The following is a 17,522-nucleotide window of genomic DNA, read 5'->3' on the forward strand; positions in this document are numbered from 1 at the left end:
CTTCCTGTGCCCTGCCACACACTAGTTGAAGAGACGGTTCAATAACCTCATCAAGTCTCCACCATCCTCCCACTCAATTCTTTCGAGAGAAACTTTTTCTCGAGAAAGGACCCGATTCTCGAAACAATCCCTTATTGCTTTCGGATCTGAGACGGGAGGTATACCCAACTGTTTTGGGTGTCCTATTGTGACGCCCGGATAATTAAGCTACAGTGAACCTCCGCTAATGATGCCACGTCACCTCAGTTACTGCTGCTAATCCCTCGTTAGTTCAAAAACCGGTTCAAAATTCAAATTCCAAATATGGCATACAATAAAAGTTTTCAAACATCGAAACAAAAATGTTCGGGGTGAACCAATTATTGCATAGATAATTTTGGTGGAGAAACCAAACCTTGATAAAATGTTTAAGGGCTCTAAAATAATTAAAACAGTAGTGAAAACAATTAAACAAATGCCTATTGAATTTTATAAAAATATTAAAACTATTTTATTATGGGTCAAGATTTAATCTAACAGTAGATTGTTTATAAATACAAATTTAGGTACTAGTTATAATTTTTATAAATCTAAAAATAAAAGAAACTAGAAATAAAACAGTACAAGAAAATAAATAAAAGAAAAGATAAAAACAGAAAACAAAATAAAAAAAGGAGAACAACCCCCCCTCCCTCGCTGGGCTTCGGCCCAGCCGGCCACCAGGCTGCCTGGCCGGCCCAACCGTCCACCCACGCCCCTGGCCTACTAGGCCTCCCACCCGAAACCCTAACCCCATTGCCCACTCACTCCCCCGATTCTCCTCACTCTCCCTCTCGCGCCGCTGCACACCGAGGACAGAGGCGAGTCGCCTCAGACCCGAGCCCAACCACCCCCACGATCTCCCCACTCTCACCCGTGATTCCCACTCCCCCCCCCTCCCGCGAGATCTGGATCGGGGGCGCCCCGATCCCGTCGTCGCCCCTCGCCGTGCCGCCCGCGTCGCCCTCCGCCTCCACGACCGCGCCCGCCGCCGTTCGCTGCTCCGGCAGGCCTGTGCTGGCCTCGCCCATAACGGCCTAGCGTGCTGCCGCTCCCGGGTCCATCCCGTCGAGCACGCGCGCCCAGCCCGGCTTCGCCCCCGCCTCTCGACGCCGTGGCCGGCGCCGTCACCCCGCCGCCCTTGCTGCCTCGCCGGACCACCTCGCCGGAGCTTCCTCGCCGGATTCGTCAAGCCCCTCCTCGCCGGACTGCCTCTTCCACGACGCTCATCCCCGTCCTCCTCCTCAACCCCGCTGCCTCGTCCCCTACGCTCCCTCGGTGAGGCCCCCGGCCTCCTCTTCTCTCCCCGTCACCGTCGTCCGTTCCGTCGCATTGACGGGATCGCCGAACGGCACCACGGTCACTGCACCGCACCGCCTCCCCCTCCTTGCGCTCGCTCGCGCGCCCATGGTCGCGCGCTCGCGCCGACCGCAGCTACTGCTGCACCTCCCCGTCCCCCTGTGTGCCGCGCCCCCTCGCTGCGGCTCCCCTCACTGCCGACCCGCGCCCACCCTGGCCACCCCAGGGCACCGACCTCCCTCTTCCTCGGTGCTCTTCCGTGGTCGCCGGCGCCCCAGTTGGGTTGCCCCTGCCGCTCGCGCCCGCAGCGCCCATACGGGCTGCGCCTGCGCCCGTGAGCCCCCCCCCCCACACACACCCGCTATGGCTCCCTGTGCCAATGACATGTGGGGCCCTGCCTCCAGAACGATTTAAAAAAAAATAAATAAATAAATTTAATTAATTAATTAATTAACTAAATTAATTAAGTTAATTAACCCTAATTAATTAATCTAATTAACCTGTTAGCTTAATTAAACAGTAATTAGTTTAACTAAACCCTAATTAACCTAACAGAGTATGACAGGTGGGTCCCACTGGACCCACGCGTCAGTTTGACCCAGTCAACTCCCGTTGACTGCTAATGTCAGCATGACATCATGCTGATGTCATAAATCTATTTTTGAATGAATTAAATAATTAATTAAATTTCAAAAATTAATAAAATCTTTAGAAAATCATATTTTTTAATCCGTAACTCGGATTAAATTATTTTCAACATGAAAGTTGCTCAGAACGATGAGACAAATTCGGATACGCAGCCCGTTCGTCCACCACGCGTCCCTAGCATAGTGAACCTGCAACATTTCACCTCCGGTTCATTTGTCCGAAAACGCGGAACCCCGGGGATACTTTCCCGGATGTTTCCCCCCTTCGCCGATATCACCTATCCCTGCATTAGGTCACCCCTAGCAACGTATTGCCGCGTCTTGCTTTGTGTTACATTTGATTGCTCTGTTATTTATTTTGTTCCCCCGCCGTTACTTCTTTCCGGTAGACTACGAGACTGACGCTGCTGCTGGTACCCCGATCGACTACGATGTTGACGACCCCTCCTTGTCTGAGCAACCAGGCAAGCCCCCCCTTTGATCACCAGATATCGCCTACTCTTTTCTCTATACTGCTTGCATTAGAGTGGTGTAGCATGTTACTGCTTTCCGTTATTCCTATCCTGATGCATAGCCTGTCCTTGCTACTACTGTTGTTACCTTTACCTGCTATCCTACTGCTTAGTATAGGATGCTAGTGTTCCATCAGTGGCCCTACACTCTTGTCCGTCTGCCATGCTATACTACTGGGCCGTGATCACTTCGGGAGGTGATCACGGGCATATACTATATACTTTTCACAGTTACCTTACTTATGATACTGTTCGGAGATGGGGGCTGAAGGGGCAGGTGGCTCCATCCCGGTAGAGGTGGGCCTGGGTTCCCGACGGCCCCCGACTGTTACCTTGTGGCGGAGCGACAGGGCAGGTTCAGACCACCTAGGAGAGAGGTGGGCCTGGCCCTGGTCGGCGTTCGCGGATACTTAACATGCTTAACGAGATCTGGGTATTTGATCTGAGTCTGGCCATTTGGTCTATACGCACTAACCATCTACGCGGGAGTAGTTATGGGTATCCCGGCGTCGTGGTATCAGCCGAAGCCTTCGTGACGTCAGCGACTGAGTGGCGCGCGCCGGATTGGACTGGAACGCCACTAGGCTAGGTCTGCTTTCGGCCGCGTACGCAACGTGCAGGTGTGCTAAGGGCGATGGGCCCAGACCCCTGTGCGCATAGGTTTAGACCGGCGTGCTGACCTCTCTGTTGTGCCTAGGTGGGGCTGCGACGTGTTGATCTTTCGAGGCCGGGCATGACCCAGGAAAGTGTGGCCGGCCAAATGGGATCAAGCGTGTTGGGGTATGTGGTGCACCCCTGCAGGGAAGTTTATCTATTCGAATAGCCGTGATCTTCGGTAACAGGACGACTTGGAGTTGTACCTTGACCTTATGACAACTAGAACTGGATACTTAATAAAACACACCCTTCCAAGTGCCAGATACAACCGGTGATTGCTCTCTCACAGGGCGACGAGGGGAGGATCATCGGTTAGGATTATGCTATGCGATGCTACTTGGAGGTCTTCAGTCTACTCTCTGCTACATGTTGCAAGACGGAGGCTGCCAGAAGCGTAGTCTTCGAAAGGATTAGTTATCCCCCTCTTATTCTGGCATTCTGCAGTTCAGTCCACATATGATACCCTTATTTCATTTGATACCCATGCATATGTAGTATAGCTCCTTGCTTGCGAGTACTTTGGATGAGTACTCACGGTTGCTTTCTCCCTCTTTTCCCCCTATCCCTTCTACCTGGTTGTCGCAACCAGATGTTGGAGTCCAGGAGCCAGACGCCACCTTCGACGACGACTACTACTACTCGGGAGGTGCCTACTACTATGTGCAGCCCGCTGACGGCGACCAGGAGTAGTTTAGGAGGATCCCAGGCAGGAGGCCTGCGCCTCTTTCGATCTGTATCCCAGTTTGTGCTAGCCTTCTTAAGGCAAACTTGTTTAACTTATGTCTGTACTCAGATATTGTTGCTTCCGCTGACTCGTCTATGATCGAGCTCTTGTATTCGAGCCCTCGAGGCCCCTGGCTTGTAATATGATGCTTGTATGACTTATTTTATTTGTAGAGTTGTGTTGTGATATCTTCCCGTGAGTCCCTGATCTTGATCGTACACGTTTGCATGTATGATTAGTGTACGATTAAATCGGGGGCGTCACAAGTTGGTATCAGAGCCGACTGCCTGTAGGAATCCCCTTTCCAACTCCTTGGCCGAAGTTGAGTCTAGTCAATGAAAACTGTTTTTCTAACATGGCTGTGCGGCCCATGGGCCCACGTCGCCATCTGGGTGGTATTAGGATCTTTTACTCCTCGATCCTTACTCTGGGACTCTGATCTCTCTTCTATTCGGGTTAAATGATTTGACTAAAATCTAACTTTAGGTTCTCGAAAATACTTCCTCCCGGAGAGCCCCATTCAGGCCAGATGATCGACTGTTTCAACAGAAGATTCTGACAATACTCTCTGATGTTCTCCCGAAACCTTATGCCGTTGCTTTTGTAATTCCCTACCACCGAAATATCCCTATGGACAAGAATTTAGACCTGTCGTGCTTACTTTTATTCCCAGTCGATCTTGTTATTATAAGATACCCCGAGAATACTTTGTGCCTACTGCCTTGTAGTTCTTTGCCACATGCATACCACTACGGATAATTACTCGCATTTATCGAGTATCCGCTCATCCCCAGATATTCATGCAGTTCACAAAATTCTTCGAAATACCATTCGGTCTTCCGAAGATCCTCAGCAACCTATTGCTCCTGAAATTCTTTCTTGCTTGCATTATGGTTAATCCCATAAGTATAGTAATCTTATTGGCAACCTTTGTCAATATCATTTGAGTCCATTGACTCAATATGTTGCGAATGCTCGCAATCCTCACTCAGGTCATAGAATTCATCCTTCCAGCTCAGATGTCATTTAAAACGTGAGCTGGTCCTCGGCCAATCAGATTGCCATCGATTGTACCCCTAAGTCTATTCAACTTGTCTGTCCTTGATCAGAGCGTTTGCTCCTGATCCCTTGATTTGAAAATCATAAATCCTTTGTTATTTAAACGTTGAATTATTCAGATGTTCTATAAAACGATGCATTTGCATTCTTTCTTCCTCTGATTGGGTATCGATACTCACATCAGCTCCATTGTGGATCACCATATCCACTGTTGGATTATTATCCGACAATGTCCTTCATAATTAATCACCTTGTGAGTTCTTTCTCCGATACATAATGCCTTTGGTAATTTGTATCCTCTCCTTTTGCCAACCATGCTCTGCTTTCGAGCTGGTAATATTTACTCTCAAAGCTTGCGGTATATGTTTCCACGATACCCTGACGGGTTGAACCTATGCCTTCCTTAATTTGTGTGACCTCAAAAGTTATGCGGGTTATACCCTGCTGATGCTTCGTCAGATAACTTTTCAGCACTACAACTTCGAAAAGGGGAGGTAAATGTAAGGTTATGCATTGAAGAAGTGGGAGTCGACCTTGAGCTTTGTGTTCATGCCCATGGACGCGATGTAGATCTTATCATTAAAGCTTCTCTTAAATTAATTACTCCCTTGGTATAAGTTCAGCTTATATCTGGGATCTGTCCTTTGGCAATCGTGGTTCCGACCATGATCTCCTTTAAATACCATTTCTCGTGCAAGTTTAAGCACCTGTCTTCTATAGAGCAATACCCCAGTCCAACCTCTACTTTGATCTGTCGTCGAGTATTACCCCCTGGTATCTCAAGGATACCACGGGATACATAACTTCTTATGAGTTCTTCATCAACTAATATTCTTGCCGATTCCATTTTTCCAACGGGTTCTCAGTTGTTAGAACCCCTCAAGGACACCGACAACTGAATTGAGTCCGCACTACGATTCAAAAACTCTTGGTAACCTTCATTACTTACGAGTCTGAACTCGATCACGTCATTCCGAGCCTACTCGGCTATATTATTATCGTGCCAAATTTTAACTGTGCTACCTGGTCCCTTTTTTCCGGAGCACAATTTCGACGATGGGCTAAGCCTACGTTGATCTTTCTTGTCTTATTGTTTCACCTCAAACAACAAACTTGATTTCAAGTTTGTGTCGCACCCATGGTTCCAATAACCTTTCGCTTCATCATTCGTTTGACTTGATGTCATCGCCGACCGATTACATCTCCATGAAACCTCTTGACAGAAATTGTCATGATCATCATCAACATTTCGAGCTCCTCAAGGATATCAATTGAATTCCTGATGAGAAATACCATCCTTGCCCTTGATGATTTGTGTTATCATCGACCACTCGATTGCCTTCCGTTCAACACAAACTTGTTCGTGTTTTGTGTTATACCTTGAGATCCTTGCTATCCAGCATTTGTTCTCCTTTACCTTGGAGTATTACCATCTTTTATGTCAAGAATGTTGTGAGAATTTCACCACCTCTTAAGAATTCTTGGTATCATGATACTTCTCACCATCACCATTCTTTCTTGGTCCTCGTGTTGATTCCAACCGGGATTCCAACAAGTGAACGGTACTGCGTGGATTTTGTACTTCTAACAACCCTATTGCTTTGAAGTTGATGGTCGATAGTTCGTTCTTAGACTATTGGTTGTTGAACCACCATTTTAACGTTGATCATGCTACCTAAGCCCATATCTCGCGTGCACCTTTCAACCAAAGTTTAATTGTGTATGTTTTCCTCAAGCATACATCAATATATCATTTGATCCGACAAATGTTATCTCCTTGTTCTCATAATGGTGGGAATCCGTCTTTTGGAAATCTCGAGGAATTGTCGCTGAGTCCATCAGCCACCCCCTCTTCCTCTTATTGGTTTAAGGATGAACTCACTTCCATAGTTCATGTCCCAAGAATCTTACAATGTCATCTCGTCAATTTGTGTCGCACCTTTTCTCAGGCATTCCGAGTCTGAGGTTTCCTAACACTGATCAGATCTGAATCTCGGTCAGATCTGATGGTTGGGACATATTCCCAAGAGTTATAACACTGGTCTTTTATATGACCCGGTAAGGTAATGTCATGCCTAGCACACCTGGCGGTAGGCCCTATTGTTATAACTTCCCTTTTAGCAAGGTTAACCATTCTGCCATGACGAAATTGTAAAACTTATTCTATAAGTTGTTTTCGGTGGATCCTTTGTATCCAAAGTCTGATCTTCACCTGGAGACCATGCCAATGCTATCTCGAAGCATGTCTATGGTACTCCGATTTTCCACAAGAGCATTTGAAGCCCAATGCTAAATTTTTCCTGCTCAATTATCCAAACATCGTTGTATGGGTAATGTCATGAAATTCCTCCCCCATTACCTAAATGGTTTTCTACTTTCTATCCTGTCATAGATATCATGCACTGCTTGTCCTTGGGAAGGTTATACCCCTGAAATATGTGTTTAAACACATTATCCTTTCCATTGTTGTTTAATTCGATGATCACATTTTCCTTTCCATTGGGCTGTTTAACCTTTCTTGTGATCTATATGATCTAAGCAGTAATATTCTCCTACTTACGTAAACCCCTCGGTGTACAGTTCTGTCAGCAAGACCCTGTTACTATTGTTGATGACATTCCGGTAGCCACCGATGGACGAAAACTTTTCCTATTGGTCCGTCTCGTTCAACGAGCAGGAAAAAGGTTCTCTTCGTCCCTCGCCCTTGGTACCAACGATGTTGCCAACATAACTGACAGGCTAAGCTCTGACATGCCTTGCTTACACGATCGTGCAAGACGTTACCGCCCTTCCTACTTTTAACCCACATGGTGGGCCCATAACCCACCAGTCCCACAGGATCGAAACCTGACTCTCCTTGTTTTCAAAGTTGTCCCTCGCGCGTGGCTTTGTATGCAATTCATAAGCCACGTTCCTAGCTAGTGATCTATTCTGGTAATAATTATTCATGTTACTCTGAACCCCTTTCACACTCTGTTTCAGGCAATGAACGATTGCCTATCCGCTTGAAACTTCTTATTGCACCGTCTTACTTTGCTCTCGATGTGTTTCATTTGTTCAACTCGAGAGATAATCATATGTTCATTCTTGGGATACCCCTAGATGATTCTCCCTTATAACATCCTATCCTGGTAGGGCTGCCCCTTACCTATCCGTAAGTACGATGGAGTTCCCCGAAGAAAGGACGACAACTTCATCATGATGCATTGGAATAAAGAATTGAAGACATCAACGGAAGGGATTAACTTCTTCGAGAAGATCCGTTAACATATCGTAACCAGAACTTTCCCCTTACTCCCCTCTTAAATCTCGGGACGAGATTTCTTGTAGTGGAGGAGAATTGTGACGCCCGGATAATTAAGCTACAGTGAACCTCCGCTAATGATGCCACGTCATCTCAGTTACTTCTGCTAATCCCTCGTTAGTTCAAAAACCGGTTCAAAATTCAAATTCCAAATATGGCATACAATAAAAGTTTTCAAACATCGAAACAAAAATGTTCGGGGTGAACCAATTATTGCATAGATAATTTTGGTGGAGAAACCAAACCTTGATAAAATGTTTAAGGGCTCAAAAATAATTAAAACAGTAGTGAAAACAATTAAACAAATGCCTATTGAATTTTATAAAAATATTAAAACTATTTTATTATGGGTCAAGATTTAATCTAACAGTAGATTGTTTATAAATACAAATTTAGGTACTAGTTATAATTTTTATAAATCTAAAAATAAAAGAAACTAGAAATAAAACAGTACAAGAAAATAAATAAAAGAAAAGATAAAAACAGAAAACAAAATAAAAAAAAGGAGAACAACCCCCCCTCCCTCGCTGGGCTTCGGCCCAGCCGGCCACCAGGCTGCCTGGCCGGCCCAACCGTCCACCCACGCCCCTGGCCTACTAGGCCTCCCACCCGAAACCCTAACCCCATTGCCCACTCACTCCCCCGATTCTCCTCACTCTCCCTCTCGCGCCGCTGCACACCGAGGAGAGAGGCGAGTCGCCTCAGACCCGAGCCCAACCACCCCCACGATCTCCCCACTCTCACCCGTGATTCCCACTCCCCCCCCCTCCCGCGAGATCTGGATCGGGGGCGCCCCGATCCCGTCGTCGCCCCTCGCCGTGCCGCCCGCGTCGCCCTCCGCCTCCACGACCGCGCCCGCCGCCGTTCGCTGCTCCGGCAGGCCTGTGCTGGCCTCGCCCATAACGGCCTAGCGTGCTGCCGCTCCCGGGTCCATCCCGTCGAGCACGCGCGCCCAGCCCGGCTTCGCCCCCGCCTCTCGACGCCGTGGCCGGCGCCGTCACCCCGCCGCCCTTGCTGCCTCGCCGGACCACCTCGCCGGAGCTTCCTCGCCGGATTCGTCAAGCCCCTCCTCGCCGGACTGCCTCTTCCACGACGCTCATCCCCGTCCTCCTCCTCAACCCCGCTGCCTCGTCCCCTACGCTCCCTCGGTGAGGCCCCCGGCCTCCTCTTCTCTCCCCGTCACCGTCGTCCGTTCCGTCGCATTGACGGGATCGCCGAACGGCACCACGGTCACTGCACCGCACCGCCTCCCCCTCCTTGCGCTCGCCTCGCGTGCCCATAGTCGCGCGCTCGCGCCGACCGCAGCTACTGCTGCACCTCCCGTCCCCCTGTGTGCCGCCCCCTCGCTGCGGCTCCCCTCACTGCCGACCCGCGCCCACCCTGCCACCCCAGGACCGACCTCCCTCTTCTCGTGCTCTCGTTGGTCGCCGGCCCCAGTTGGTGCCTGCCGGTCGCGCCCGCAGCGCCCATACGGGCTGCGCCTGCGCCCGTGAGCCCCCCCCCCACACACACCCGCTATGGCTCCCTGTGCCAATGACATGTGGGGCCCTGCCTCCAACGATTTAAAAAAAATAAAATAAATAAATAAATAAATTTAATTAATTAATTAATTAACTAAATTAATTAAGTTAATTAACCCTTAATTAATTAATCTAATTAACCTGTTAGCTTAATTAAACAGTAATTAGTTTAACTAAACCCTAATTAACCTAACAGAGTATGACAGGTGGTCCCACTGGACCCACGCGTCAGTTTGAACCCAGTCAACCCCGTTGACTGCTGATGTCAGCATGACATCATGCTGATGGCATAAATCTATTTTTGAATTAATTAAATAATTAATTAAATTTCGGAAATAAATAAAATCTTTAGAAAATCATATTTTTAATCCGTAACTCGGATTAAATTATTTTCAACATGAAAGTTGCTCAGAACGATGAGACGAATTCGGATACGCAGCCCGTTCGTCCGCCACGCGTCCCTAGCATAGTGAACCTGCAACATTTCACCTCCGTTCATCTGTCCGAAAACGCGGAACCCCGGGGATACTTTCCCGATGTTTCCCCCCTTCGCCGATATCACCTATCCCTGCGTTAGGTCACCCCTAGCAACGTATTGCCGCGTCTTGCTTTGTGTTACATTTGATTGCTCTGTTATTTATTTTGTTCCCCCTCCGTTACTTCTTTCCGGTAGACTACGAGACTGACGCTGCTGCTGGTACCCCGATCGACTACGGAGTTGACGACCCCTCTCTCTTGTCTGAGCAACCAGGCAAGCCCCCCCCTTTGATCACCAGATATCGCCTACTCTTCTCTATACTGCTTGCATTAGAGTAGTGTAGCATGTTACTGCTTTCCGTTATATTCCTATCCTGATGCATAGCCTGTCCTTGCTACTACTGTTGTTACCATTACCTGCTATCCTACTGCTTAGTATAGGATGCTAGTGTTCCATCAGTGGCCCTACACTCTTGTCCGTCTGCCATGCTATACTACTGGGCCGTGATCACTTCGGGAGGTGATCACGGGATATAATATATACTTTACACAGTTACATTACTTATGATACTGTTCGGAGATGGGGCTGAAGGGGCAGGTGGCTCCATCCCGGTAGAGGTGGGCCTGGGTTCCCGACGGCCCCCGGCTGTTACTTTGTGGCGGAGTGACAAGGCAGGTTGAGACCACCTAGGAGAGAGGTGGCTGGCCCTGGTCGGCGTTCGCGGATACTTAACACGCTTAACGAGATCTGGGTATTTGATCTGAGTCTGGCCATTTGGTCTATACGCACTAACCATCTACGCGGGAGTAGTTATGGGTATCCCGGCGTCGTGGTATCAGCCGAAGCCTTCGTGACGTCAGCGACTGAGTGGCGCGCGCCGGATTGGACTGGAACGCCACTAGGCTAGGTCTGCTTTCGCCGCGTACGCAACGTGCAGGTGTGCTAAGGGCGATGGGCCCAGACCCCTGTGCGCATAGTTTAGACCGGCGTGCTGACCTCTCTGTTGTGCCTAGGTGGGGCTGCGACGTGTTGATCTTTCCGAGGCCGGGCATGACCCAGGAAAGTGTGTCCGGCCAAATGGGATCGAGCGTGTTGGGGTATGTGGTGCACCCCTGCAGGGAAGTTAATCTATTCGAATAGCGTGATCTTCGGTAACAGGACGACTTGGAGTTGTACCTTGACCTTATGACAACTAGAACTGGATACTTAATAAAACACACCCTTCCAAGTGCCAGATACAACCGGTGGTCGCTCTCTCACAGGGCGACGAGGGGAGGATCATCGGTTAGGATTATGCTATGCGATGATACTTGGAGGACTTCAGTCTACTCTCTTCTACATGCTGCAAGACGGAGGCTGCCAGAAGCGTAGTCTTCGAACAGGATTAGCTATCCCCCTCTTATTCTGGCATTCTGCAGTTCAGTCCACTGATATGGCCCTTTACATATATACCCATGCATATGTAGTGTAGCTCCTTGCTTGCGAGTACTTTGGATGAGTACTCACGGTTGCTTTCTCCCTCTTTTCCCCCTATCCCTTCTACCTGGTTGTCGCAACCAGATGTTGGAGTCCAGGAGCCAGACGCCACCTTCGACGACGACTACTACTACTCGGGAGGTGCCTACTACTACGTGCAGCCCGCTGACGACGACCAGGAGTAGTTTAGGAGGATCCCAGGCAGGAGGCCTGTGCCTCTTTCGATCTGTATCCCAGTTTGTGCTAGCCTTCTTAAGGCAAACTTGTTTAACTTATGTCTGTACTCAGATATTGTTGCTTCCGCTGACTCGTCTATGATCGAGCTCTTGTATTCGAGCCCTCGAGGCCCCTGGCTTGTAATATGATGCTTGTATGACTTATTTTATTTGTAGAGTTGTGTTGTGATATCTTCCCGTGAGTCCCTGATCTTGATCGTACACGTTTGCGTGTATGATTAGTGTACGATTAAATCGGGGGCGTCACACCTATGAAGATGCATTTATCCGCTTTGGGTTCGAGCTTATCATCCTGAAACTTTTTCACATAAGCGTCGCAGCCCCAAACTTTTAAGAAATGACAGCTTAGGTTTCTCTAAACCATAGTTCATATGGTGTCATCTCATCGGAATTACGTGGTGCCCTATTCAAAGTGAATGCGGTTGTCTCTAATGCCTAACCCATAAACTACCGTGGTAATTCGATAAGAGACATCATGGTTTGCATCATATCCAATAGGGTGCAGTTATGATGTTCGGACACACCATCACACTATGGTGTTCCAGACTGTATTAGTTGTGAAACAATTTCCACAATGTCTTAATTCTGTGCCAAACTCATAATTCAGATATTCATCTCTATGATCATATCATAGATATGTTATCCTCTTGTCACGACGATCTTTCAACTTCACCCTGAAATTACTTGAACCTTTCAATAATTCAGACTCGTGATTCATCAAGTAAATATACTCAACATCTTCTCAAATCATCTGTGTGAAGTAAGAACATAACGGTATCCACTACATGCCTCAGCACTCATTGGATTGCACACATCAAAATGTATTACTTCCAACAAGTTGCTTTCTAGTTCCATTTTACTGAAAACGAGGCTTTCAGTCATCTTGCCCATGTGGTATGATTTGCATGTCTCAAGTGATTCAAAATCAAGTGAGTCCAAACGGTCCATTTGCATGGAGTTTCTTCATGCATACACACCAATAGACATGGTTCGCATGTCTCAAACCTTTCAAAACAAGTGAGCCCAAAGATCCATCAACATGGAGCTTCTTCATGCGTTTTATACCGATATGACTTAAGTGGCAGTGCCACAAGTAGGTGGTACTATCATTACTATCCTATATCTTTTGGCATGAACATGTGTATCACCACGATCGAGATTCAATAAACCATTCATTTTAGGCGTAAGACCATTGAAGGTATTATTCAAATAAACAGAGTAACCATTATTCTCCTTAAATGAATAACCATATCGCGATAGACATAATCCAATCATGTCTATGCTCAACGCAAACACCAAATAACAATTATTTAGGTTTTAATACCAATCTCGATGGTAGAGGGAGCGTGCGATGCTTGATCATATCAACCTTGGAAATACTTCCAACACATATCGTCATCTCACCTTTAGCTAGTCTTCGTTTATTCTGTAGATTTTATTTCGAGTTACTAACACTTAGCAACCGAACCGGTATCTAATACCCTGGTGCTACTAGGAGTACTAGTAAAGTACACATTAACATAATACATCCAATATACTTCTATCGACCTTGCCAGCCTTCTTATCTACCAAGTATCTAGGGTAATTCTGCTCCAGTGGCTCTTCCCTTTATTACAGAAGCACTTAGTCTCGGGTTTGGGTTCAACCTTGGGTTTCTTCACTAGAACAGCAGCTGATTTGCCGTTTCATGAAGTATCCCTTCTTGCCTTTGCCCTTCTTGAAACTAGTGGTTTCACCAACCATCAACAATTGATGCTCCTTCTTGATTTCTACTTTTTGCAGTGTCAAACATCGCGAATATCTCAAGGATCATCATATATGTCCCTGATATATTATAGTTCATCACGAAGCTCTAGCAGCTTGGTGGTAATGACTTCAGAGAACTATCACTATTTCATTTGGAAGATCAACTCCCACTTGATTCAAGCGATTGTTGTACTCAGACAATCTGAGCACAAACTCAACAATTGAGCTGTTCTCCCTTAGTTTGCAGGCTAAGAAAATCGTCGGAGGTCTTATACCTCTTGACGTGGGCACGAGCCTGAAATCCCAATTTCAGCCCTCGAAACATCTCATATGTTTCGCGATGTTTCAAAACGTCTTCGGTGCCTCAACTCTAAACCGTTTAACTGAACTATCACGTAGTTATCAAAATGTGTATGTCAGATGTTCGCAACATCCACAGACAACGTTCGAGGTTCAGCACACTGAGCGATGCATTAAGGACATAAGCCTTCTATGAAGCAATGAGGACAAACCTCAGTTTACGGACCTAGTCCGCATAATTACTACTATCAACTTTCAACTAAATTTTCTCTAGGAACATATCTAAACAGTAGAACTGAAGCGCGAGCTACGACATAATTTGCGAAGACCTTTTGACTATGTTCAGGATAATTAAGTTCATCTTGTGAACTCCCACTCAGATAGACATCCCTCTAGTCATCTAAGTGATTACATGATCCGAGTCAACTAGGCCGTATCCGATCATCACGTGAGACGGACTAGTCATCATCGGTGAGCATCTTCATGTTGATCATATCTACCATACGACTCATGCTCGACCTTTCGGTCTCTTGTGTTCTGAGACCATGTCTGTACATGCTAGGCTCGTCAAGTCAACCTAAGTGTTTCGCGTGTGTAAATCTGTCTTACACCCGTTGTATGTGAACGTTAGAATCTAACACCCGATCATCACGTGGTGCTTCGAAACAACGAACTGTCGCAACGGTGCACAGTGAGGGGAACACTTTCTTGAAATTATTATGAGGGATCATCTTATTTACTACCGTCGTTCTAAGTAAACAAGATGCATAAACATGATAAACATCACATGCAATCAAATAGTGACATGATATGGCCATCATCACTTTGCTCCTCTTGATCTCCATCTTCGGGGCTCCATGATCATCATCGTCACCGGCATGACACCATGATCTCCATCATCATGATCTCTATCATCGTGTCTTCATGAAGTTGTCTCATCAACTATTACTTCTACTACTACAGCTAACGGTTAGCAATAAAGTAAAGTAATTACATGACGTTTATGTTGACACGCAGGTCATAAATAAATAAAGACAACTCCTATGGCTCCTGCCGGTTGTCATACTCATCGACATGCAAGTCGTGATTCCTATTACAAGAACATAATCAATCTCATACATCACATATATCATTCATCACATCCTTTTGGCCATATCACATCACATAGCATACCCTGCAAAAACAAGTTAGACGTCCTCTAATTGTTGTTTGCATGTTTTACGTGGCTGCTATGGGTTTCTAGCAAGAACGTTTCTTACCTACGCAAAACCACAACGTGATATGCCAATTGCTATTTACCCTTCATAAGGACCCTTTTCATCGAATCCGATCCGACTAAAGTGGGAGAGACAGACACCCGCTAGCCACCTTATGCAACTAGTGCATGTCAGTCGGTGGAACCAGTCTCACATAAGAGTACGTGTAAGGTCGGTCCGGGCCGCTTCATCCCACAATGCCGCCGAATCAAGATTGGACTAGTAATGGTAAGCATATTGAACAAAATCAACGCCCACAACTACTTTGTGTTCTACTCGTGCATAGAAACTACGCATAGACCTAGCTCATGATGCCACTGATGGGGAACGTAGCAATAATTCAAAATTTTCCTACATGTCACCAAGATCAATCTATGGAGTCATATAGCAACGAGGGAGGAGTGGATCTACATACCCTTGTAGATCGCGCGCGGAAGCGTTCAAGAGAACGGGGTTGATGGAGTCGTACTCGTCGTGATCCAAATCACTGATGATCCTAGCGCCGAACGGACGGCACCTCCGCGTTCAACACATGTATGGAGCAGCGACGTCTCCTCCTTCTTGATCCAGCAAGGGGGAAGGAGAGGTTGAGGAAGATGGCTCCAATAGCAGCACGACGGCATGGTGGTGGTGGAGCTGCAGTACTCCGGCAGGGCTTCGCCAAGCACTACGAAGGAGGAGGAGGTGTTGGAGAGGGAGAGGGAGGCACCAAAGGCGTAGGTTGAGAGGCCCTCCTTTCCCCACTATATATAGGGAGCCTAGGGGGGCGCCGGCCCTAGGAGATCCAATCTCCTAGGGGGCGGCGGCCAAGGGAGGAATCCCTCCTCCCCAAGGCACCTAGGGGGCGCCTTCCCCCTTTGGGACTCTTCCCCTTTTTATCTCTTGGCGCATGGGCCCCTTGGGGCTGGTGCCCTTGGCCCATATAGGCCAAGGCGCACCCCCTACAGCCCATGTGCCCCCCCGGGGCAGGTGGCCCCACCCGGCGGACCCCCGGGACCCTTCTGGTGGTCCCGGTACAATATCGGTGACCCCGAAACTTGTCCCGATGGCCGAAATAACACTTCCTATATATAATTCTTTACCTACGGACCATTCCGGAACTCCTCGTGACGTCCGGGATCTCATCCGGGACTCCGAACAACATTCGGGTTACTGCATATACATATCCCTACAACCCTAGCGTCACCGAACCTTAAGTGTGTAGACCCTACGGGTTCGGGAACCATGCAGACATGACCGAGACGTTCTCCGGTCAATAACCAACAGCGGGATCTGGATACCCATGTTGGTTCCCACATGTTCCACGATGATCTCATCGGATGAACCACGATGTCAAGGACTTAATCAATCCCGTATACAATTCCCTTTGTCTATCGGTACGATACTTGCCCGAGATTCGATCGTGGTATCCCGATACCTTGTTCAATCTCGTTACCGGCAAGTCTCTTTACTCGTTCCGTAACACATCATCCCGTGATCAACTCCTTGATCACATTGTGCACATTATGATGATGTCCTACCGAGTGGGCCCAGAGATACCTCTCCGTCACACGGAGTGACAAATCCCAGTCTCGATTCGCGCCAACCCAACAAACACTTTCAGAGATACCTGTAGTGTACCTTTATAGCCACCCAGTTACGCTGTGACGTTTGGCACACCCAAAGCACTCCTGCGATATCCGAGAGTTGCACAATCTCATGGTCTAAGGAAATGATACTTGACATTAGAAAAACTTTAGCATACGAACTACATGATCTTGTGCTAGGCTTAGGATTGGGTCTTGTCCATCACATCATTCTCCTAATGATGTGATCCCGTTATCAACGACATCCAATGTCCATGGTCAGGAAACCGTGACCATCTATTGATTAACGAGCTAGTCAACTAGAGGCTTAATAGGGACATGGTGTTGTCTATGTATCCACACATGTATCTGAGTTTCCTATCAATACAATTCTAGCATGGATAATAAACGATTATCATGAACAAGGAAATATAATAATAATTAATTTATTATTGCCTCTAGGGCATATTTCCAACACGGAGTTCTACCGATGGTGGGTTTGTTCGCTGGTGCGGTAGGACGTGGATCCTTGGTTGCTCGGGTAGCAAGGCCATAGTGAGTGGGGATCATGGCGTGTGCGTCCTAGATCGTCTAGGTGTTGCTTTGAAATCTTTAAGATTGTGAGGAACCCAAGAAGTTAGGAAGGGCTCGGAGATCACCTACTTCGTAAAGATTTACCCTAGTGTGGGTAGTCATTCCTGGGTGTACACCATGGTGGTAATAAG

Source organism: Triticum urartu, chromosome 5 (assembly GCF_003073215.2).
Source record: "Triticum urartu cultivar G1812 chromosome 5, Tu2.1, whole genome shotgun sequence".
In the NCBI taxonomy this organism is placed as follows: Eukaryota; Viridiplantae; Streptophyta; class Magnoliopsida; order Poales; family Poaceae; genus Triticum; species Triticum urartu.